At 38.9% G+C, this 23057-nt stretch overlaps 1 long non-coding RNA gene across 3 annotated transcripts in view; it reads left to right on the top strand.

Moving 5' to 3' along the window:
• LOC138172614 (uncharacterized) overlaps window positions 1–23057 on the top strand; it is a 56504-nt gene that overhangs the window by 28679 nt on the left and 4768 nt on the right. For 2 of the 3 annotated variants that reach the window (XR_011171182.1, XR_011171181.1), the window contains exon 2: window positions 5004–5446. This is a non-coding gene — a long non-coding RNA (uncharacterized lncRNA). The remainder of the gene's footprint in view (window positions 1–5003; window positions 5447–23057) is intronic. The other variant, XR_011171183.1, reaches the window with a different exon arrangement.

The following is a 23057-nucleotide window of genomic DNA, read 5'->3' as shown; positions in this document are numbered from 1 at the left end:
TTATGCTCCTCACTACTGGGCAATCTTTTTGTCAGTCCTTTCTGTACATAGGCCAGAAACCATGACCTGGAAGACTTGACTCTGTGCCATGGATCTCCACTGTTCTTTTTGGTGGTAGTATCAGTTGCCTACTACATCTAGACTTAGCTCTAGATGTACCTTATTTTACCCTTGACCATCAGTCAAATCAACTCATTTTATCTTATCTTATCTTATTTTTGAGGCAATCGAGATTAAGCGATGTGCCCAGGGTCACACAGCTAGTAAATCTGTCAAGTCAGATTTGAATTCAGGTTCTCCTGACTCCAGGGCCAGTACTTTATCCACTGGGTCACATAGTTGCCCCCTCTCTCATTATGCTTAAAAGATTTTATCCCCTGTGACTCTGCAAACCATCCTTTCTCTGGCTATTACTCTATTAAATATGTTGTTTGCTTTGCCATAAGAGAATATTTCCAGTTTGGTTTAATGCGTCCATTACCTTAAGACAGTAAGAAGTATAATTAGCTAGAGCTTGTAGAGCTGAGCTCATATCCAACTTTAGTTCTAGTTATTAACTGGTTAGTGATAAAATAATTTTGGCTTAACTTTATTACCTCTATTAAGATGAGTATTTTCACTAACTAGCTAAAGCTCTAGTATTAATGAATGGGTTAGTATGAAAATTCCAACTATATTCTTAGTGTTTATAGATGAGTTTATTATTTTACCTGATATAGATCTTCCCCTTCTGCCCTCTGTAAAATTTCATTATATCTATACCTCCTATGTAACTAATACATCTATATAAGGTTGCTGAAATAGGTACTTGGACTCCACTGGTTTTTGTTTACTGAGAGTGAATGATGAGCATATAAAAAAACCACTTATTAAAATGTTTCTGAATTTTGTTAAGTATGATTGACAGTAAAACATGTCAGTGAATTATTGGACAATTTTTACATCAAAACAGGTCACCACTAAGAGACAGGAATAGGTCAGATCAAGATCAAGAAACCCAGAAATGCTCCAGTGTGCACAAGGTAAAACTTAGCTCAGGAGATCCCTGGGTGGGATAAATTGACCAACCTGTAAATGTGTTATTCTTCTAGACTATTGCAGACAGGTTAGTGTCCTGTTTGTTTGTTTGTTTTTGTCTGCATAGCCTACTGTTTGTCTATCTTTTGTTCCTGAATAATCAATTAAATAATGTTGGAAAACTTTGTGGCACTGTTTGAACCTAGCCTTGTGGAGACGAGATTTGTTTAATGCTTAACTCAGAACCTAGGTTATGCTGACCAGAAACCTAATCAGATGTGAAGATTAATGTAGGGAGTTTTCTCCCACTCTATTTCTCTAGCAACCCAAGTATCTTAGGTGGAAATTACCTCCATGCAGTCTAGTGAGCTACTGTTTCCTTGCTTCTTTGTTTTAACTTTATATAACGTGTGGCTTGCAGACATTTCAGTTTTGCATTTTGTTCTCTACCTAACAACATGAACTGTTAAATCCTGGAGTGTATCAATTTCTCTGATGAGCATGGCTCTGACACTGGTTGAAAGCCAAGATTTGGTGAGCTTAAAAAAAAAAAAAACTAGGGTCTTAACAGGAAGGCCTCTTCACCTCCTTTTCCCCAGTGAATACCATGGACTAGGAATTTTACAAATCTCATGACCTTTTACCTCATTTTCCCACAGGCAAATAAGCAAGACTTGACTGTCATTTGTCAATACTGTACTAACTTAGCTACCCTCCTTGGCTAAATTCATGAGGAGTACTGATCTGATTAAAACATCCAACACAAATCTCAACTCTGCCTTGAGTGATCAAATCGTTTTTCGGGGATCTCTCTGGTTCTAATATAGTTAGTGCTTGTTAAATTTTGGTCTGATAAGTCTGGTTTGTGGAAATTGCTTGTAGATTCAGAAGTTAAAATTATTCTTGGTCAAATCTACTCTTGAAATGGGAACTCTGGCTTGAAGGGGGGAAATGTATGTCTAAAAACAATATCCTTGACTGGGGAATATCTTTTGAAATTGAAATGTATATGCTCAAGTAAAGTTTAGTAGCTATTGTTTACCCAAATCGGCTCTGGGTCTCTAGTTACTATGATTCTAATGCTGATCTCACCTTCTGGAAAAGATGGCCTTCCCATAAACTTTCCACTGAACTTTCAGATGGAGATAAGTTTTAAGAACCAACAGGAAAAATTGGGGCCTTTTTCTAGTCTTTATGCTCCTTATTCTGGCCAAGTTGGGGGTACAATGAGAAAGAAAAAGAGATAAAGAAAGATTTCCTATTTGCAGAAATTAGCAGAAAGGAAACCTGCTTAGCATGCATCACATATTCATGAAAAGTGTGGTTTGAAAACACCATAAACCCAGTGGGTTTTAGGGATAAGGGGACTTGTTTTATACACAAAGCCCCCCTCCTTCACCCTCCTTATTCTCTGAAAGGTTACAATAAATGCTCAATACTTAAAAAAAAACCAAAGCTGGTCTCTAGAAAACGTAAGAGGTACCCTCCTATAGAACTATTTAGAGAAAGAGGGGGAAAAGTTACCTGGTACTTAGGAATATCTCAGATTATTTCTCTTTTTTAACTGTCTTGGAAAGGAAGAGGTTTGTTTAAATCAGAAAGAGAATACAAACTTTAATTCTGGAAGAAGAATTTTACCTTACCTTTGTTTCTTCTGTGAATGATTTGATAAAACTAAATTGTCTTGGTAAATTAGAAACAAAGTCACCTGATAGGATTTGGAATGGACTTGGTTTATATGGGAAAATTTCTGAGGAGTTGTAAAGATCTGTTTCCCAAGGCTCAAGGCCTTTAGTTAATCCAGTTAGAATCTAGTTTGAATAATCTGGAAGAGTTGAAAATCTCTTAAAATAGTAGAGATCTCCTTCAAGACAGGATTGATGAAGTCATGTACAAAGCACACTGAGGGAAGTCTGTTTACACCACAATTCCAAAGGACTCATAATGAAAAATGCTATCTACTTCCAAAAAGAGAACCGGTGAACTCTGCGTACAGATTTAAACATATTTTTTTCACTTTGTTTTTCTTGTTGTGTGTGTGTTTTCTTTTGTAATACGGAAATGTTTTGCGTGACTTAGCTGTTGCAATTCAGAGAATTGTTCCAAAGAACTCACGATGAAAAATGCTATCCAACTCTAGAGAGATTGAAGTATAATTTTTTCACTTTATTTTTCTTGCCTTTTTTTCCCTGCAATATAGCTGATATGGAAATGTTTTGCATGATTTTACATGTATAATTTGTATTACATTGCTTGCCTTCTTACTGCATAGGGGAAGTGTTAAAGGGGAGGAGAGAATTTGAAATTCAAAATTTAAAAAAAATGTTAAAAATAAATAATTTTTTTAAAAATATATTTTTAAAATGTCTACAAGTGGTCTTTTTGACTGATAAAGTACTATTTCCTTTGGTCTAGGATAAAAAACACCTTCTTTCCTATTTAACAATTTAAACTCCTTTTAATTTAAAATCTAACTTTTCCCACCTCTGTGTCCTCTTTGGTCTAAGTGAATACCTGCTTTGCAAGAAATCCTTGCTCTTTCTGACTCAGGCAGCTCCATAGGAACGAATCTAGGCATGTCATCCATCTCAGAAACTGACACACAGTAATGTACATTAACCACTGTTCAGTGTGTCATATTCTTACTGAATAAACCATAGTTATCTTTCTGTATTGTGTTTAAGTTTCTAGCAAGGATTCTGGAAACAATATTGTAATGCAGTCTCATTTAAAGTGAGTGTTTGGTTTTTCCTTCTTAAAATATGCAGAGGCTTCTGCTGCAAATTGCCAATCACTGCTTCTGGTTATGGGGGGGTAAGAAGGGATGAAATTCTCACTTTCCTTCTCATCCCACAAACTCTAGAAGAGTCTCAAGAGAAAAGAAGATGATACTGAAATACATGATAGCCAGATTGCTTTTTGTTTAGGCCATAAGGATCCATGGTTAATCTTCTTGACCAATTATTAAAAGTGCTTTATATCACATCAGTTTTCTTTATTTGATGGCCAATGTCCTATAATTTCTCAAGTTGATTGAGAAACTTCTTCCATTTGGTCAGTGATTCACAATGGTCTGCAACTTATTATATTTTCAGGTTTTTTTAGACGAAGCTCCCAATTTGATCAAGGGCTGCCTTGATCTATTTCCTTTACACAAATAAACCATTCCAGATAACACCTAAAGAGAAAGCATTCTCATATGTTATAGTCAAATGAATACCCTTAATCAGTCAAACGAATACCCTTAATCAATCAGAGAGCTGTTTTGTTTGTTTTACTTACATCTTCACATAGCAGAACACACAAAGGCTGGGATAGGTGACATTATTAGTCCCACAGAGAAGATAGATCTTTAGGGAGCAAAACCGATCTTTTCCCCTTCGTTTTGATCGGAAAGTATCACATGAATACTCCTTAAAAAACTAACATAAAAAATTAACATGTCAAATTTCAATTCTCATGAAAGATTTCTTTATTGTTGTTGTTTTATAGTTCATTTCAATTATTGGCAGTTTTCATTCTCTGCTTGAGGAAGTTTAACAGAAATAGGCAAGTAGGGCAGCTTAGCTATGGGTAGAGGAAAGCAGAAGCTGCTTCTAATTACTCTGATGAGACAGTAGATGCTTCCATTTTGTGGCTGACTGCAGATAAAAGCAGGGAGAAGTTAGCATTTAAAATGACTCATCTTACTGTCCTGATTGAGTTTTCTGTGTTAGAAAGAATCAAGAGAGCCAGGTCAGACCTTTTCATGACAATAGTGTAGCTTGGTTTCCAGGGTAGCTTCACCTTTGAATATACACTTGTGTTCTACTGTGTTGTGGGGAAAATATTACATAAGACAGAGACTGTAAGGTGACTGAGTTGTTGGGCATAGATTATATCATAACTTCATCAAAGGGCTCAACAATGATGGCTTTATCACAAGGTAAGCAATAACAACATCTAGATGACAGCACCATTTGAACCTTGCCTGTTTTCTTGCTCAGGCCTGTGACAGGAAACCTGCGTAGTCAAGAGGTCACAAGACACTGAAGAGAGCAGAACCAGGAGACCATCTCTTTGCCTGGAGCAGGTCCAGAAAACAGGTGACAAAAGGCAAAATGTCTGGAGAACATGATTTATGAGCTTCATTTAAAGAAACTAGATATCTTGGGGAAGTATTTTCTAGTTATTGTCATCTATTTGAAATGCAGCTATAAAGAAAAAGCAATCCGATTTTTTCTGCTTCGATTCAGAGTTAAGAACTAAGAATGAAGACTGGAACTTTACAGCAGCAGCTGCATTTTGTTTTTTAGTTGAGGAAAAACTTGGAAACAACTAAATCTTTCCCTGGCTTACTCCGTGTCTCAGCTAAAGTCCCAATGTTTGACAAAAAGACGCTTCCCCACACTCTCCACTTCATTCATGGCTTCTCCCCCTCCCCTTACATGTGAGTACCTTCCCTACAGGATTACCTGTAAGTTATTTTGTATGTATCTTCTTTGTACGTGGTTACTCGTAGGTTATCTCCCCCATCAGATTGTGAGCTCCTTGAAGGCAGAGAAAGGCATAATTTCTGTCCGTATTTGTATCCTAACACTTAGCACAAGGTCTAGCAAATAGTAGTACTTGGTAAGTGCTTATTGATTTTACTACCACTACATCCGATGTGCTGCTTTAGGACATCATAGGCTCTCTCTCATTTAAGGTCTTCAAGCTGAGGCTGGATGACAATTTGCTGGGGATGCCGTAGATTATCGGTCGGGTTTAGGCCAGATTGTGATTTTGTGACTTTAATGCTATGGCAGTCACACCACTTTCAAGTCGACAAGCACAGTCTTGGGTCCTCACATACCACATAAAATCCATTGTCCGACACTAGCAGGTCTCACACCACAATTTTGGACACACATTCCCTTGCTTTTATTATTTTGTGCCAGGATTATTGCAACAGTATCATAATAGAGTAGTCTCTCTACCCTCCCACTCTGACATAACTTTCCTATAACTATTAAACTAATCTTCTAAAATATTTGACCAGGTATTAAACTAGGTCACCTCTCTACTCAAAACCATTCAATGATTCTCTTTTGCATACTGGCTAAAGCTCCAAGTGGGATGTTGTTTCTATCTTTCCCATGCCTATACATACCTGTTCACCAGCATGTCTAGCAAGTTCTGTTAGGGTATATCCTCAGGAAATTATACTTTTTTCTAAGTAGAGCACTTTTTGAATATTCAATCACAAGGCATTTTTATTCATCAAAGAAGCCAATATGTAAGTAAACAGAATTGTATTTTAAATTAATAATGAAATTTAAAAACACAATTTTTTTCAAAGGGCTGCTTTCTGTTAAATCCTTCCCATTTCTCCTAAAATAAAGAATAACTTTTTCAGCTTGACTCTTCAAAAAAAAATTTGTTTTCCCAACTGGACTCTGGACTGTCTTATTTTCATATACTTCCATGAAGAGCTTTCTGGTGGAGTTTTAAAGACTTAATGCATTTAAAGAACCTTGACACACTTTGAATCCAGCTGGTTACACTCAACCAACTTGCTGCCTTGATGTGCTACATAAAATCTTCTTTACTTTTTTTTCCTGAGTTTGTCCCATTGACCAGGATGAATTCCAAACCAAGATTTCTTTTAACAAATTTGGCAAGCAAGCCAGGAATCACTTTGTTTGTGTAACTATTACCATGTGAGCCAGCACTTGGAACTTTGTCCAGTCATGGAACAGAGTGGACTCCTCCAGTTGTCAGTCAGCTATGAAATTAATAGAGAATTAAACTCCCCAAACTCATGAAGGCTAAAGAAAAATAGGTCCTGAATCCAAAATGGATTCTTATTTGTGCATGAAGCAAAAGAGTATCATCATGCAGAAGAAGGGAGCAGTGGTGAGTTGTGGTCTTACCTAACATTAGGTTACCAAGGAGCAGAAAGACAAGGAATATTGGTATATGGGATTGGGAGAGAGTAAACCTCCGTCTGACTCCCCATTAGGCAAGCTGTTAAAAGCTTGGGGCAAGGGAATACTGCCAATTCGATGGTGAATGTCCAAACTTGGAATGGTAGAGCTTGGTTCAGACTGGACTTGGTACTTAGTTGTGAGAAGCAAAATAGGCCAGATAAATAAGGGAAATTTATTTATTGTTAGGTGTGTATGCTAAAAACAAAACACACTTGAAGAACTGGATTATGGTACTTACTGCTGGGTAGAATTTTCAAGCTGAGACTGCACCTTATTACCATGTACATGCAATATGGATTTCTCAAAAATCAAAGACCTTTGTATTCTTTTTGTTTCGAAGTAAAAAAAAGTATTCTTTGCTCTGCATTCAGACTCAATCAGTTCTTTCTCTGGATGTGTATAGCTTTTTTCATCATAACTCCTTCAGAATTGTCTTGGATCATTGTGTTGCTGAGAATAGCTAAGTTATTCACAATTGATTGCCACTACAATATTGTTGTTACTATGTACAATGTTCTCCTGGTTCTGCTCACTTCACTTTGCATAAGTTCAAATAAATCTTTCCAGGTTTTTCATCCTGCTCAGTTATGTATAGCATAATTATTTCTTATACCACAATAGTATTCCATTACAATCACATACCACACTTGTTCAGCTATTCCCTACTTGGTGCACATCCTCTCAATTGCCAATTCTTTTTTTCCCATTTTTCAAATGCTTTATTAACTTCTGGTTTACATCATTCGTTTCCACCAGATTTTGAGTTGCAAATTTTCTCCCCTTTTTTCCCCTACCCACCACCCCAAAATAGCAGTCCCACAGGATATCCCCTCCTCCAAACTGCTCTCTCCCAATATTTTCTCCCATACCCCTTTCGACTTTTGCAGTAGGGCGTGGTGGATCTCTATGCCCCAGTGCCTGTATATCTGATTTCCCAATTACATGTAAAATAGTATTAATAATAGTATATATATTTAAACATTTGATTTTAAAACTTTGAGTTCCAGATTCATTCCCTTCCTCCCTTGTCACGCACCCTTACTGGGAAGATAAGCAGTTCAGTATAGGTTGTACATGTGTAGCTAATGCAAAACAGTAACATAGTAGATATATTGTAAAAGACTGACTATATTTCCCTCCCTCCTATCCCACCTCCCACTTGTTCTATTCTCTACTTTGATCCTGTCCCTTTTCAAAAGTGGGTGCTTCCAACTTGCCTCCCCCCCAGCCTGCCCTCCCTTCCATCATCCTCCCTCTCATCCCCTTCCCCCCTACTCTCCTGTAAGGTGATATACCCTATTTAGTGTGTATTTCATTCCCTCCCCAAGCCAAATTCAATGAGAATAAGGGTGACCCATTCCCCTTTGCCTTCCTATTCTTCCCCTCCATTGTAACCATTTTCCCTTGCCTCTTCTATATGAGAGTTTACCCCATTCTGTCTCGCCCCATCTCCTCTCATTATATTCCTCTCTCACCTCTTAATTTCACCTTTTAAGTTTCATCCCTTTCTATTAAATTGGTCCTGTGCCCTCTATCTATGTATACCTGTAAACGTATATACACACATTCACATATATATTCATATGCCCATATACCCTCATATATAGACATATCTATCTATCTATCTATCTATCTATCTATCTATCTATCTATCTATCTATCTATCTATCTATCTATCTATCCACTTCTATTCCCTTCAACTATTTTCATACAGAGAAAAGTTTCATCAGTTACAATTATTGTTTTTCCATGTAGGAATGTTAATACTTCAACTTTGATAAGTTCCTTATGATTCCTTTTCCCTGTTTACTTTCTCATGCTTCTCTTGCTTCTTGTATCTGAATGTCAAATATTCTATTCAACTCTGGTTTTTTCAACAAGAATGCTTGAAAGTCCTCTATTCCACTGAATGACCATATTTTCCCCTGAAACATGATACTCAGTTTTGCTGGGTAGGTAATTCTTGGTTTTAATCCCAGCTCCTTTGACCTCCAGAATATCACATTCCAAGCCCTTAGATCCTTCAGTGTAAAAGCTGCCAGATCCTGGGTTATCCTGATTGTGTTTCCACAATATTCAAATTGTTTCTTCTTGGCTGGTTGTAATATTCTCTCCTTATTCTGGGAATTCCGGAACCTGGCTACAATATTGCTAGGAGTTTTCTTTTTGGGATCTTTTCCAGGAGGTGATCGATGGATTCTTTCAACCTCTGTATTGCCCTCTGGTTCTAAAACATCAGGGCAGTTTTCTTTGAGAACTTCCTGGAGGATGATTTCTAAGTTCTTACTTTGATCATGGCTTTCAGGTAGTCCCATAATTTTTAAATGACGTCTCCTGGATCTATTTTCCAGGTCAGTGGTTTTTCCCATGAGATATTTCACATTGCCTTCTATTCTTTCATTTGTTTGGATCTGTTTAACAGCATCTTGATTTCTCATAAAGTCATTAGCTTCCATTTGCTCCAAACTAATTCTGAAGCAATGATGCTCCTCAGTAATCTTTTGAGATTTTTTTTCCATCTGGAAAATTTGGCTTTTTAAGGCATTCTTCTCCTCATTGCCTTTTTGAGCCTCTTTTGCCATTTGAGTTAGTCTATTTTTTAAGGTATGATTTTACTCAGTCAGGCTATTGACTCTCATTTCATAATTTTCTTGCATCATTCTCATTTCTCTTCCCAATTTTTCCTCCACTTCTCTTATCTGCTTCTTAAGGTCCTCTATGGCCTGTAAGCAGCTTGCATTTTCCTTTGAAGCTTTTGGTGCAGGACTTCTGACTTTACTGTCTTCCTCCTGTTCCATGCTTTGCTAGCTTTTTGTCCCCAAAATAGGAGTCTAATGTTGGATTGTTTTGCTCGTTTTGCTTCCTTTGCCTGGTCATTTTGCCACTCAATTACTTGACTTTTGGGCTTTTTGCCACAGTAGGACTCTGCCACCAGACAGGGGAGCTTTTGTCCCAAATGCTGGGGTTTTCTCAGCTGTTGGAGGTATTAGATGGGTGCCCTCTCTGAGGTCTACACAGGCTCTGGCAAGCTGGATACATACCCCAGGACCCCTACCCTAGACTGCAATCCAGATCCAAGCAGCTTAAAGCAAGAGCAATTACCCCTTACACTGGTTGCTTGGTCCCTCTACACTCTGCAGTCCAGGAGCTGAAGCTGCCACGTGGCACTGGATGGCTGTGCCAGTGTGTCAGAGGCTTTTTGCCCCAGGGGCAAAAGCCAAGGCACTCCCACTTACTGGTCCCAAAGTTCTGACTGCACTGACCTCTCACTTTGCCCTTCACTTCTATGTGTTGATAATTCTGAAAACGGCCACAGCTGCTGCTGATCTGGAGTCCCTCCAGCTGGCGGCTGGTCAGACCTGCCCTGGGGCTAAAACCTCCAGCTCACGCCCAGGTCTGGGTTTGGCTCCCAGAGTGCTGTGCTGGCCGATTCCTGCCGGCCTGCCAGGTTGTCCTCAGCAGAGGGTTAGCTTCTCTGTGTCATTTTGTGGGTTCTGCAGCTCCAGTTTGTTTAGAGTCCCCTTTTTACATTGATTGGGGAAGGCGGAAGCGGAAGACGCTCTGAGGTTCTGCTTCTACTCTGCCATCTTGACTCCACCCCTCCCTATTGCATTCTTAAGAACCACTTTTGTAGGGAATAATCAGAGAAGAACTTAAGAAAGAGAAGGAAAACAAGGCTAAAATTATGAAAAATTTGGTGGTCATCATAAAGGGGGAGTGGTTTGCAATGGTGAAGGACATTATGAAAGAGACAAAGGTCTGTGAAGGTGAAGGTAGATTTACAAAACAAAAGGGAGCCAGTGTGTTTTACTTTTTTTTTTTTGGAGGAGGGGAGGCAGGTCAATTGGGTTAAGTCACTTGCCCAAGGTCACATGGCTAGTAAGTATTTAAGTGTCCGAGGCCAGATTTGAACTCAGGTCCTCCTGATTCCAGGGCCAGAGCTCTATTCACTGTACCACCTAGCTACCCCTGTATTTTTCTTTTTTAAAAAAAAGGAGTACTTTAGGAGAATTTGCAGGAAACTAGAGCAGGATGAGGTTTTTGCCCCAGGACAGCATCCTCAGATTATCATTATTATCATTACCTCAGCCCTACCTGTCTGTCACCTTTTTCCCCACCCTGCAAGCTAGAGCCACCAATCAACCAGTCTCAATATATATTTTCAGTATTTAAGGAAATCATACCTTAAGGGAAAAGATAATTAGTATTTGCCATTATAGTAATATGTTTAGAAAGTGTAAAAGTAAGTTTTGTTAAAGGCATAAATAGATCAAAATTACTCTACATTCATCTTGAATGCAGTCAGTATAGAATGCCAAAAGTGATATAATGAATTATTTTCTACATAAAATATTGGAAATGTATCCAAATGGATATATGTCATTTCACTGGTAAAAAGTTTTGTTTGATGTTTTAAATACATGATATTTGTATGTTATATTGTGTTTCTAAAAGTTTTCTTGTGTTGTGAGTTTTGGAAAAACATATCAAAAATACTGTTAACTTGAAAAATGATACCAAGAAAGTTACAATTATATCATTATAGAGGTAAACTCTCTTTTAATCTTTTATAAATTGAGCTATTATAGAATGTGGTCAAAATATTGAAAAACTGTTAAATATTGTATTGAGTATATTTTGCTGTTAAATCAATAACAATAATGTTATTACTGTTCTTTTTTGTGTGTGGAAATAGCAAAGACCTTTTAAGTTCCCTGTATCTGTGAAATTTTTAGGACTTTCTATTCAGGCAGGGTCATAAGATCCTATTAACCCTGATGATTTCATGTTGTAAAATGCTAAAGTAATGAAGTTTAAGAAACTAGGACCATTCCCAGTCAAAATGGGGGTACTTACAAGTTTACTTAAAGAGTGAGTTTTATCTGACATTATTTGACTATTGCTTATGAAAATTATGAAATTGTTAGTGAATAGTACATACTGAAGTTGCATCTTGCAACCAACTTAGTAACAATAGACTTTACATTCAAAGATTTCATTTTTACTTTAGGGGTAACAGGAAATACCAACTGGAGACTTACCATGGTCAGAATTTTTTCTGAGGTTTTGTATGAACAGTCATTTATTAACTGTATTGTGAAACTCCAAAAATGTGGAGTTTTTACTATTAAATTATTTTATTATTATTCTTAATTTGTAAATACAGTATAAATAAGATGACCTTATTCTTTTTTTTTTTTTCAACCAATTGGGGTTAAGTAACTTGCCCAAGGTTACATGGCCAGTTGTTTGTGTGTGTGTGTGTGTGTGTGTGTGTGTGTGTGTGTTAAGTATCTGAGGCCAGAACCAATCCTGGGTCTTCCCGACTCCAGGGCCAGTGCTCTTACTCACTGCGCCACCTACCCCCCCCCCAAGATGCCCTTATTCTTAACTGTTATTACAACATGAGAAAAATAATAATATTCTAGCTCTCAGCTGTGATTAGTGAAATTTTGATATTTGAGGTAAAATCTTTTGGGATTGTAATTTGATATCATTCTGAATTTTGATTTTAGGTATGATTGTCTAAATTGTTATTAAACCAATAGTTCACCATTTAGGGGAATGCTATATGCTGCCCAAAGATTGTGGACTGGGAAATGGTACAGGTAGATGTCTGTGCTTGGAAAATTTGAGGATATGACTTTGCATAGGCAAAGGTAGGATCCTTTTGACTCACTTTTCCCATTGTACTATTTCCTTTCTGAACATGAAAAATTTCCTTCCTTCCTGAGCTCGGATATTTTATCCTGTGAATAATATGAAACTTTGCTGTATGATTGGCTGTTAACTGTGGCTCTTACCTGTGGAATCAAACAGAGATAAGGGCATTTTCCCCCCTGTTATGGCTTATGTCAGGTCAGTCCATGCCCTTGAAGAGACAGTTTTGATAGTGTTATAACCATTTCCAAACTTCTTCCTTTCATAACAAATTTCTATAATCAGGGCAGGTGAATAGTGGAAGTTTTGTTGTTGCAATACTAAATATATTAATTATTAGATTAATATGAAAACATCTGAGTTTCTATAGCAGGATATAAGTATGAAAGATCTTTATTATTTTTAATCTGAATTTGTGGTCAAATCCATATTTTTAGCAACTAAGTAAATGAATTCTTAAACTTGCCATCCCTTTGCTAAAAGTTTTATATTCATGATGGGGTCCTTGAAGTATCTCATTCTGTCAGGATTATATGAGGACAACATATGTCCTTGAAAGAGGGGGACAGGATAAAGATGTAAATTTAAAAACAAAATTTAATGAAGTAGTAAACTTTGAGAAAGTAACAAGATTAGAATGTTAGAAATCTTAGTACTAGGATACACACACACACACACACACACACACATGGCTTCCTAATATTTGTAATGGGAAATTCAGGCTTTGAACTTTAGTAATAAGTTCTAAAATTTGGATTAAGAATTTTACATATGAAATTGTATTAATAATTATAAATAAAAAAATTTAAAATCATCTTTATCCTATTTTGAAGTCTCTGTCTGAAAATATTAAGGGACGGAAGGGTTCATTTTCCAAGTCAGATCCTCATGGATCCTTTTTTTTTTTTTAAGATTCTTCCTTCTTCCTATCAACAGACATATCAGAATGTCCATATCAGATATAAGGTTTGGGTAAAGATAGAAAAACAAGCACTATGTAAAAACTGAAAATTCTTTGAAGTTTCAGGTGAATCATGGATCCTTCAGTGGGCTCTGTTTTTAATAGGATTAGATCCATATGATTCAAACTGGCTTTTATCTCATCAACTAGTTACAAGAAGACCAATTTGATTAGACCTTATCACATTTAACTAAATTATAATGTCTTATCCCTAGCAGACTTTAGCATCTTTACCTAGAGAGTCTCTAAGTGACTTGGGGATGACCAATGAAGTATCACCACACACTTGCCCTGACCCATGCACAGCTATTTGAGAGGTACACAGGAGGTGCTTGTCAGACTCTTGAAGATCACAGATGCTGCCAAAGGACTTGGCTCTCCTAAAACTATAGCTATGTTAGATTTCTTTATTCAAATTATTATAATTTTGCTTGTTTTATTAGTTCTCTGTGCTATTAACTGGTTAGCTTTTCTGTAAATTGATTTTCTTTTCTGTGTGGATTGATACATATTTGGGAACTGAGGCCTTTGTAGTATAAGTTTGCCTGTCATGGTTTCTGCATAGTATTTATGCAGATGCCCATTGAGTGGTCTCTAGCTGCCTTTTTTTTGGTCAACAGTTTAAATCTTTGGAGAAAAAAAAACTGACACAAAAGAGGAGATAGTGCGCAACCCTACCATTTCAACACCCACAGATTGACTTTATCAAACTGCCAAAGAATATGAGCTATAGATATGATTTGGGGTACAGAGACCGTTTGAGCCATTGGGTAGAAGCTTTTTCAGATCCTGTTGACCAGTCATGCTGCTACCAAGGCTGCTAAGTGGATGACTTGTATACATTACTCCCATGTGAAGTCTGTTGTGATTGACCTCAGCCCAGAAGAGTATCCAGTTAGGCTAAAAAGAGACCCCAACACTGGAATCAGTGGTCCTTTGCCACCTGTCTGTTTCACCCTGATGATTAGGACTGAATCCCTCAACTGCTAGCTACTATGCATTGTTACTTGCATTTTATCCCTTTGCATTCTTAGGGTTGGGAGAACAGAACACAACACTTGTGTGCATTTGATCTAACATGCTAACTATGCTTTTAACAGGGCTAGATATGTGCACGTGCCCTTTTGTCTCTGAAGGAAAGGATGCCTTTGGTGAGCTTTGGGGGTAGACTGCTAGAATTTGTGTGATTGTTATTTTGCAACTAGGTATTATGGGAATGGGACTCCGAATGTCTTCCCTACCCCTTGGCCCTTTGATAGGTGTAAGTGACTCTGAGAACCTTCCCTGATTTGAAAATATACTCTGCCCCTTAATAGGCTGAATGTGGTCACATGGAGCCTGTGGTGGGAGGCTTGTTTTTCAGGAATGCCCATACCTTGTTACTTTGTGATCAGGTAGTGGGTCAAGAGGGCTGTTACATTTTCTGAGCCAGGAGAAGGCTATGTGATGTGAGGTTTTGCTTTGGGGCTCACTTTGGGAAAAGTTGTGTGATTTGACCAGATGAGACTCTGGGCAGCTGTTGAGCCCCCCGACTTTGAAAACCCCGATGTTGGTGCTTCCCTCTCTGGTAACTGACTAGGTATGGATGTAATGGTCAGACAGCTGGAAGCCTATTTGCTGATTTTTTGTTTGTTTCTCTGTCTGTATTTTTGTCTTCTTGTAACTTGTTTGTATTCTCTGAAGTTCGGGGTGCTGACTTTTTCCCCTGAACTAGGTAAATGATATATGTTTGATTGATTAAAGTAAGATTGTTAACCCATTTTAAGTTGCTTTCCTTTAGAAAAGCAGATATAGGAATCTGTGCTAGCAGCTACCCTGGGTATGCTAGGGTGCTTGTGTTGTATGAGAAGGCCTATGAAGACTTTCCTCTGTATTGAACTAGTCCCTAGCCACCTTTAGTACTGAAATGATGGTCTGAAAGAATGTGTGTGTCTGGGAGTTTCTTAAATATTGCAGAGGTATCTGCAGTACTCAGTAGACTGGGAGGGTAATAGATTTGACAGTTGTACCTTCTGTCCCTCCTAGATTTTCCATATCCCAAAGCTAGTGCATACCTTTTCACATCATCTTTCAGGTTTATGAGATCCTCTGAGGATGCAGGTGAATTGTGTCCATATTCTCTTCTTTGAGTCTCATTAAAGAACATGGTCTTACATGGGCAACTCGGACAAAAGGATATGGGTTGTGGAAAGATAGTGCATAAATAAACAGTTCCGTAATCATTGTAAACTCTGCTGCAGATTCTGGTCCAACCTACCAGTGAAACCTTGTGTCTTTCAGACCCCAATTTCATTATTTTGGTCATCCTTGCACAGTGATGCCCTCTATTGCTATTTAAGACTTACCTCCAGATCTGGGGGGGGGGAGAGGGAAGGGGGGGGCCGAGCCAAGATGGCGGAGTAGAAGCACGACATTCCCGCAGCTCCGTCTTCCACCCTCCCCAATCCATGTAAAAAAGGGACTCTAAACAAACTTTGGAGCTGCAGAACCCACAAAATGACACAGAGAAGCTAACCTCCCGCTGAGGACAGCCTAGCAGGCCAGCAGGAATCCAGCGCAGCACTCTGGGAGCCGAGCCCAAGCCCACACTGAGGCTTTAGCCCCAGGGCGGGCCTGACCAGCGGCCAGCCAGAGGGACTCCAGAACAGCAGCAGCTGTGGCCATTTCCAGATTTATCAACACATAGACACAAAGGACAAAGGGAGAGGTCAGTACAGTCTGGACTTTGGGACCAGTAAGTGGGAGTGCATGGCTTTTACCCCCAGGACGAAAAGCCGCTGAGACACCAGCATAGACAGCCAGTGCCATGTGGCAGCTTCAGCTCTTGGCCTGCAGAGTGTAGGGGGACCAAGCACCAGTCTGAGGGGTAATCGCTCTTGCTTTAACCTACTTGGATCTGGATTGCAGTCTAGGGTGGAGGTTCTGGGGTGTGTATCCAGCTTGCCAGAGCCTGTGTAGACCTCAGAGAGGGCACCCATCTAATACCTCCGGCAGCTGAGAAAACCCCAGCGTTTGGGACAAAAGCTCCCCTGTCTGGTGGCAGAGTCCTACTGTGGCAAAAAGCCCATAAGTCAAGTAATTGAGTGGCAAAATGAACAGGCAAAAGAAACAAAGCAGACAGAAGATGCCAACAATACACTCCTATTTTGGGGACAAAAAGGAGCAAAGCATGGAACAGGAGGAAAGCAGTGAAGTCAGAAGTCCTGCACCAAAAGCTTCAAAGGAAAATACAAACTGGTTACAGGCCATAGAGGACCTTAAGAAAGATTTTGAAAACCAAATAAGAGAAGTGGAGGAAAAATTGGGAACAGAAATGAGAACAATGCAAGAAAATTATGAAATGAGAGTCAACAGCCTGACTGAGGAAAATAATACCTTAAAAAACAGAATGACTCAAATGGCAAAGGAGGCCCAAAAAGGCAATGAGGAGAAGAATGCCTTAAAAAGCCGAATTTGCCTGATGGAAAAAGAATCTCAAAAACTCAATGAAGAGAATCATTGCTTCAGAATTAGATTGGAACAAATGGAAGCTAATGACTTTATGAGAAATCAAGATGCTGTTAAATAGATCCAAACAAATGAAAGAATAGAAGGCAATGTGAAATATCTCATGGGAAAGAACACTGACCTGGAAAATAGATCCAGGTGATGTCATTTAAAAATTATGGGACTGCCTGAAAGCCATGACCAAAGTAAGAACCTAGAAATCATCCTCCAGGAAGTTCTCAAAGAAAACTGCCCTGATGTTTTAGTACCAGAGGGCAAAATAGAGGTTGAAAGAATCCACCGATCACCTCCTGAAAAAGATCCCAAAAAGAAAACTCCTAGGAATATTATAGCCAGGTTCCGGAATTCCCAGATTAAGGAGAGAATATTACAAGCAGCCAGGAAGAAACAATTTGAATATTGTGGAAACACAATCAGGATAACCCAGGATCTGGCAGCTTCTACACTGAGGGATCGAAGGGCTTAGAATATGATATTCTGGAGGGCAAAGGAGCTGGGATTAAAACCAAGAGTCACCTATCCAGCAAAACTGAGTATCATGTTTCAGGGGAAAATATGGTCATTCAGTGAAATAGAGGACTTTCAAGCATTCTCGCTGAAAAAAACAGAGTTGAATAGAAAATTTGACATTCAGGTACAAGAAGCAAGAGAAGCATGAGAAGGTAAACAGGGAAAAGGAATCATAAGGAACTTATCAAAGTTGAACTATTAACATTCCTACATGGAAAAACAATAATTGTAACTTATGAAACTTTTCTCAGTAGTTGAAGGGATTAGAAATATATATATTTGTCTATATATGAGGGTATATGGGCATATGAATACATATGTGAATGTGTGTATGTATGTTTACAGGTATATATAGATAGAGGGCACAGGTCCAATTTAACAGGAAGGAATAATAGTTAAAAGGTCAAATTAAGAGGTGAGAGGAATATAATGAGAGGAGATGGGGAGAGACAGATTGGGGTAAACTATCTCATACAGAAGAGGCAAGGGAAAATGGTTACAATGGAGGGGAGAATAGGAAGGCAAAAGGGAATGGGTCAACCTTATTCCCATTGAATTTGGCTTGAGGAGGGAGTGAAATACACACTAAATAGGGTATCTCATCCTCCAGGAGAATAGTGGGGGAAGGGGATGAGAGGGGGGATGATAGAAGGGAGGGCAGGCTGGGGGGAGGGAAGTTGGAAGCACTCATTTTTGAAAATAGACGGGATCAAAGTAGAGAATAGAACAAGTGGGAGGTGGGATAGAAGGGAGGGAAATATAGTCAGTCTTTTACAACTTATCTACTATGTTATTGTTTTGCATTAGCCACACATGTGCAACCTATACTGAACTGTGTATCTTCCCATTAGGGGTGGGTGACGGGGAAAGAGGGGAATGAATCTGGAATTGAAAGTTTTGAAATCAAATATTCAAATATGTATATATATATATATGTGTGTGTGTACATATATATACATATATATAGAATTAATACCATCTTGCATGTAATTGGGAAATGGGATATACAGGCACTGAGGCATAGAGCTCACTGGAAAAGTGGAAAGGATTGTGGGGGAAATGTGGAGAGAGCAGACTGGAGGAGGGGATATCCTGTGGGCTGCTACTTTGGGGCGGTGGGTGAGGGAGAAACGGGGAGAACATCTGTAGCTCACAATCTGGCGGAAACAGACGATGTAAATCAGAAGTTAATGAAGCCTTAAAAAAAGACTCACCTCCTTTTCAACGTCCCGCTGTTCATCATCAGAAGCTATTTTCTTTTCTGCTTGCTTATCATCTGTAGCTGTCACTGCCACTGCTGGTGTTTCATTCAGCCCATGACAGAATATATCTGGAACAAACCTAAAGATTAAATAAGTATGAATCTGAGAGAAAATTAATAAATTGTCTTAGACAACAAGGGCATATGATTCCATTTTCAAAAGGAGTCATAAAAATATTTGTAAACTTCTCCAGTTTCCAAGTATCAAGTCAATAGCTCCCTGGGTTAGCGTGGTGAGCCACAGGGTGAAGGCTAAAGTTTTATGTGCACAGGAGACGAGAACTGGCAGCTAAAGGAAGTTTGGGACATTGGCAGAACAGAATGGGAGCAAAAAGCTGAGGCCAGGAGACTGGGCGACAGAGTAGAGAGTCTTTAATAGAACGGAAAACATCCAGAACCTTTGTGGAGCAGGTTGTGTCATCTGCCATGCCAGATAGGTGGTGAGGCTGTGTATAGGATCTGTATACAGACAGGATCTTATGCTTTGTATGAAATAATCTGGTAAAAATAAATTATGGAAAAGATGGAATTATCTTCACAAAGAATTTAGGTAAAAAAATTGAAATGATTTTGATACCTGTATAATCCCAATTTGTAATAAATACCTTATAAACTTCAGGCCCTCTGTAATTTATGGTTGTTTTGAAGCTCAGCTACTTAAGGGAAGAGATTCTTTTTTTTTAATCTTTATATCTCCAGTACTTAGCAAAGTGACTTGCCTTAAATAGGTACCTAATAAACATCGGTTGAATTGTAGCAGAGAAACTCTAGCGTTTCCAGGATGCAGATGTGCTAAACTGTAAACCAGCCCCATGGCCCAGATGAAGCTATCTCCAAGGCTGGCCACTGTTTCTACCTCTGCCTGGAAGTAGTAGAGTCAATAGTCTATAAACCAGCCTCAGGGATGTTTTTTAAAGGTCTGTTGCCTCTGATCCAACCCTTTATCACTTCCCTGGGAGTAGAGATTGTTGATAGATCTAGTAAATGAGGCCTTCTGAAGCCACAATTAGGAAAGTAGGACATTGGATCTATGACACAGGGAGGTACAATTCTGAGAGATGATTAGCGTCTCTCTCTTCTGAGAATAATGATAGCTAGCCTAGAGAAGTAGAATTAGACTAGGCTTCTTTACCATTGTTTCTAAACTGGCTCTCATAAAGCTGCATGCATTGCTAGGAAGAAAGAACCTTAGAGCCAGAGAAGTTCTCTATCTTGCAGATAATTTGAGTTTGGAAGCTTTTAATTACTTGGGTGGTTTCCTGTGTATGTGTGTTTGTCTTTCTCTGTGTCCTATGTGTGTCTGACAGTTCTCATGAAGTACTTGTACAAAGGTGGTAAATCTTAGATGCGGTAGAGGACACATTGAATAGAGCACTGGACCTGGAATTGGGGTGATCATGAGTTGAAATCCAACCTGACCTTCATTAGCTGCGTAATCTAAGGCAAGTTACTTGACTCCTATTTACTTAAGTTTCCTCATCTACAAAGTCAGCTATACACTTTACATACACCCCTGGATCGAGAGAGCCTTAACATGTGAGGAGTCGGGAACTCTGAACATAGGACCAGTCACTCAGAATCTCCACCAGGGAATCACAAGATCCTTCTCATTAGTCAGCCCCCAAAGCAAAAAACTCAGAGTATATATACACTTCTCAGAGCCAGAAGGTATCACAACCCTCACGACTCAGTATCTAATCATAAATTAGTAAAAGGTGTGAAAGCCTTCCTACAAGCAAACCTCCCCTCAGCAAGCTTCCCTTAATGGGATCCACATGAGGCCTATTAAATCTGTGGGGAAGATCTTAAATCCCATTAACATTACACTCTTTAGTGATCAGCTCTGATGGTTATGAAGGAAGTGAGGGCTGAATTAATCCTATATCAGAGGCAGTTCCAAGGAGCAAGGATGGCAGACAGCCAAGGCAGGGACAGGAGGAAATGAATGATGAAGGAGAAATAGATGCTCAGTCCAAGTAGTGCCCTGTGTCCAGAAGAGACAAGCAAATATCGACTAGGTATATGAGGGCCACTGGAACTTGGTGGTTGTACTGCTGTTGCCTGCTCTGAGTTGCTTAGTTTACCTTTTCAGCTGCCTAATTAGAGAAGCTGTCATTCTCCAACATAGATCAAGAGGAGGGAGAAACTACAACAGACAATTTGTGTGCTGAGACAAGTGAAAAAAAGAAAAAATCTCATCTGCCAACAAGGAGAAGATGCCTGCAATTATTTGTGATTCTTTCTTTGCTGGTAACACCTCTGTCCCTGGCTTATGTAGATGCCTGGAAATGGGAAAAGTTCAAAGACTGCATTGTTATAAGCTGCAATCAACCATTAGTCTAGGAGAGGAGAGTAGAACAGGAAAGTTGGAAAGAGTGAAATCATAGATTTAGAGCAGGAAGGGAATTTAGAGGCTTTTGAGTCTAACCCTCTTCATTTTACAGATTAGGAAACTGAGGCACAGAAAGTTTATACAATTGATAACTGCCTATGTTGTTGTCGATGTCTGAAAACTGGCCTAGACTGAGAACTCCTTCGTTCTTCTTTTCATGGGTGAGGTCATGAAGAGCATTAGTTTAGAAAATGGTCTTCTTTGTCCCGTCTTTACCATTGGTTTGCCATGTGATCTTGGGCTCTCTCAGCCTTAGTTTCTTGATCTTGAAATTAGATTAGATTAGAAACTAATGCCTTACTCTGATATCTCATTTAGGGATAGAGGTGTCCCTTGGTTCTTGACAGCTATAGTAGCTAATATTAAGAGCACAAGGTTAGATGGGAAATTTTCAAGGATGGGCCCTGTAATGTATGACAGATACCCAGTTTGAGTATCTGCCATACAAAATGCAGAGAGGTTCACCATTATGTGATTGGCCACTATGTATAGTTTTCTTGTCCCACCCCCAAGTATAGAAACTCACAAAGATTGTATATAAGAGCATGGAGGGATTAGGATTCATTCCAATGGAAGGAAAGCCTACACTCACAGAATCATGGATGCTGGAAGTGAATCAGGTATAAACTGAGTGCAATACCACCTGTCTAGTCTACCTTGCAGGGATGCCATGTGGTTCAAATGCAGTAAAAATCACAAAAAATTTCAGACACAAAGTTTTTAAAATATTTCCCTCAAAAACCTTTGATTTCTGTCATGCTGGGCAGGGGAGTGGGTTAAGCTGACTCAACTTTCATGAACTTTTTCTTCAGCACCCAGAAAACCCCATGTCTGTTACTTCTGCTTTGGGACTGATTGTCCTCATTCCAGGAATATATTCTCATCTTCTATATCTCTTTGACTCCTTGGTTGCCTTTGAAACTCAGTTCAAGTGACCCATTCTTCATGAAATCTTTCTTGATTGCCCCAGATACTAGAACATCCCCTCCCCAAATTACATTTTTTTGTGGCTCACATGTGTGGATGTCTCATTGTGTGAGTATAAGCTCCTTGGGGGCAAAAAGTCTCTTATGTTTTTTTGTAACACCAGCAATTATCACTAAACATTTAAAAGTAAGCCTTTAATAAACACTAGCTTGTTGATTGATGAATCAGGGAGGCAGCTAAGTGGGGACAGAATCAGGAAGGCCTGAGCTCGAATCCAACCTCAGACACATCCCAGCTATTTGACCCTGGACAAGTCATTTAACTTGTCTGTTTCAGTTTCCTTGTTTGTAAAATGGGGATCAAATGATATAGTAATCATAAAGTGCTGAGCACAGTGCTAAGCAAATAGCAAGAGCTATATAAACTTCTGCAATTATTATTATTATTGATCATTACTTAACCTCATCCTGCCTTGGTTTCCTCATCTATAAAATGGAAATAACAGTACCTAGTCCTAACAGAGTTAGACTTTACTTTCCCATAAAGCAAACAGAGGCAATAATGACTTAAATACAAATTTGTATATCAGTCGCTCATATTCCATTAAATAAATTTATTTCTAGAACTATATAAGAACAAGGGTGGGTGCCATATCAGTTGAAGAAATCTACACCCAAACCAAATACAATGAATAGTTAACTATATTCTTAATTGTCTTACATCATAGTGACTGTTTTTCTTCTCTTCTCTTTCTCTCTCTTTCCTTGTCTCTCCCTTTCCCCTTCTCTTTCCCTCTTTGTCTCTGTCTCTCTCTTTCTCCCTCTCTCTCCATTTCTCAATCTTCTTCTCTCTTGATCTCCCTTTCCCCTT

Source organism: Petaurus breviceps, unplaced genomic scaffold, assembly GCF_028583685.1.
Source record: "Petaurus breviceps papuanus isolate PSGF00001 unplaced genomic scaffold, PetGlider_PUasm1.0 551, whole genome shotgun sequence".
In the NCBI taxonomy this organism is placed as follows: domain Eukaryota; kingdom Metazoa; phylum Chordata; class Mammalia; order Diprotodontia; family Petauridae; genus Petaurus; species Petaurus breviceps.
This window is presented reverse-complemented; position numbering and strand designations above follow the sequence as displayed.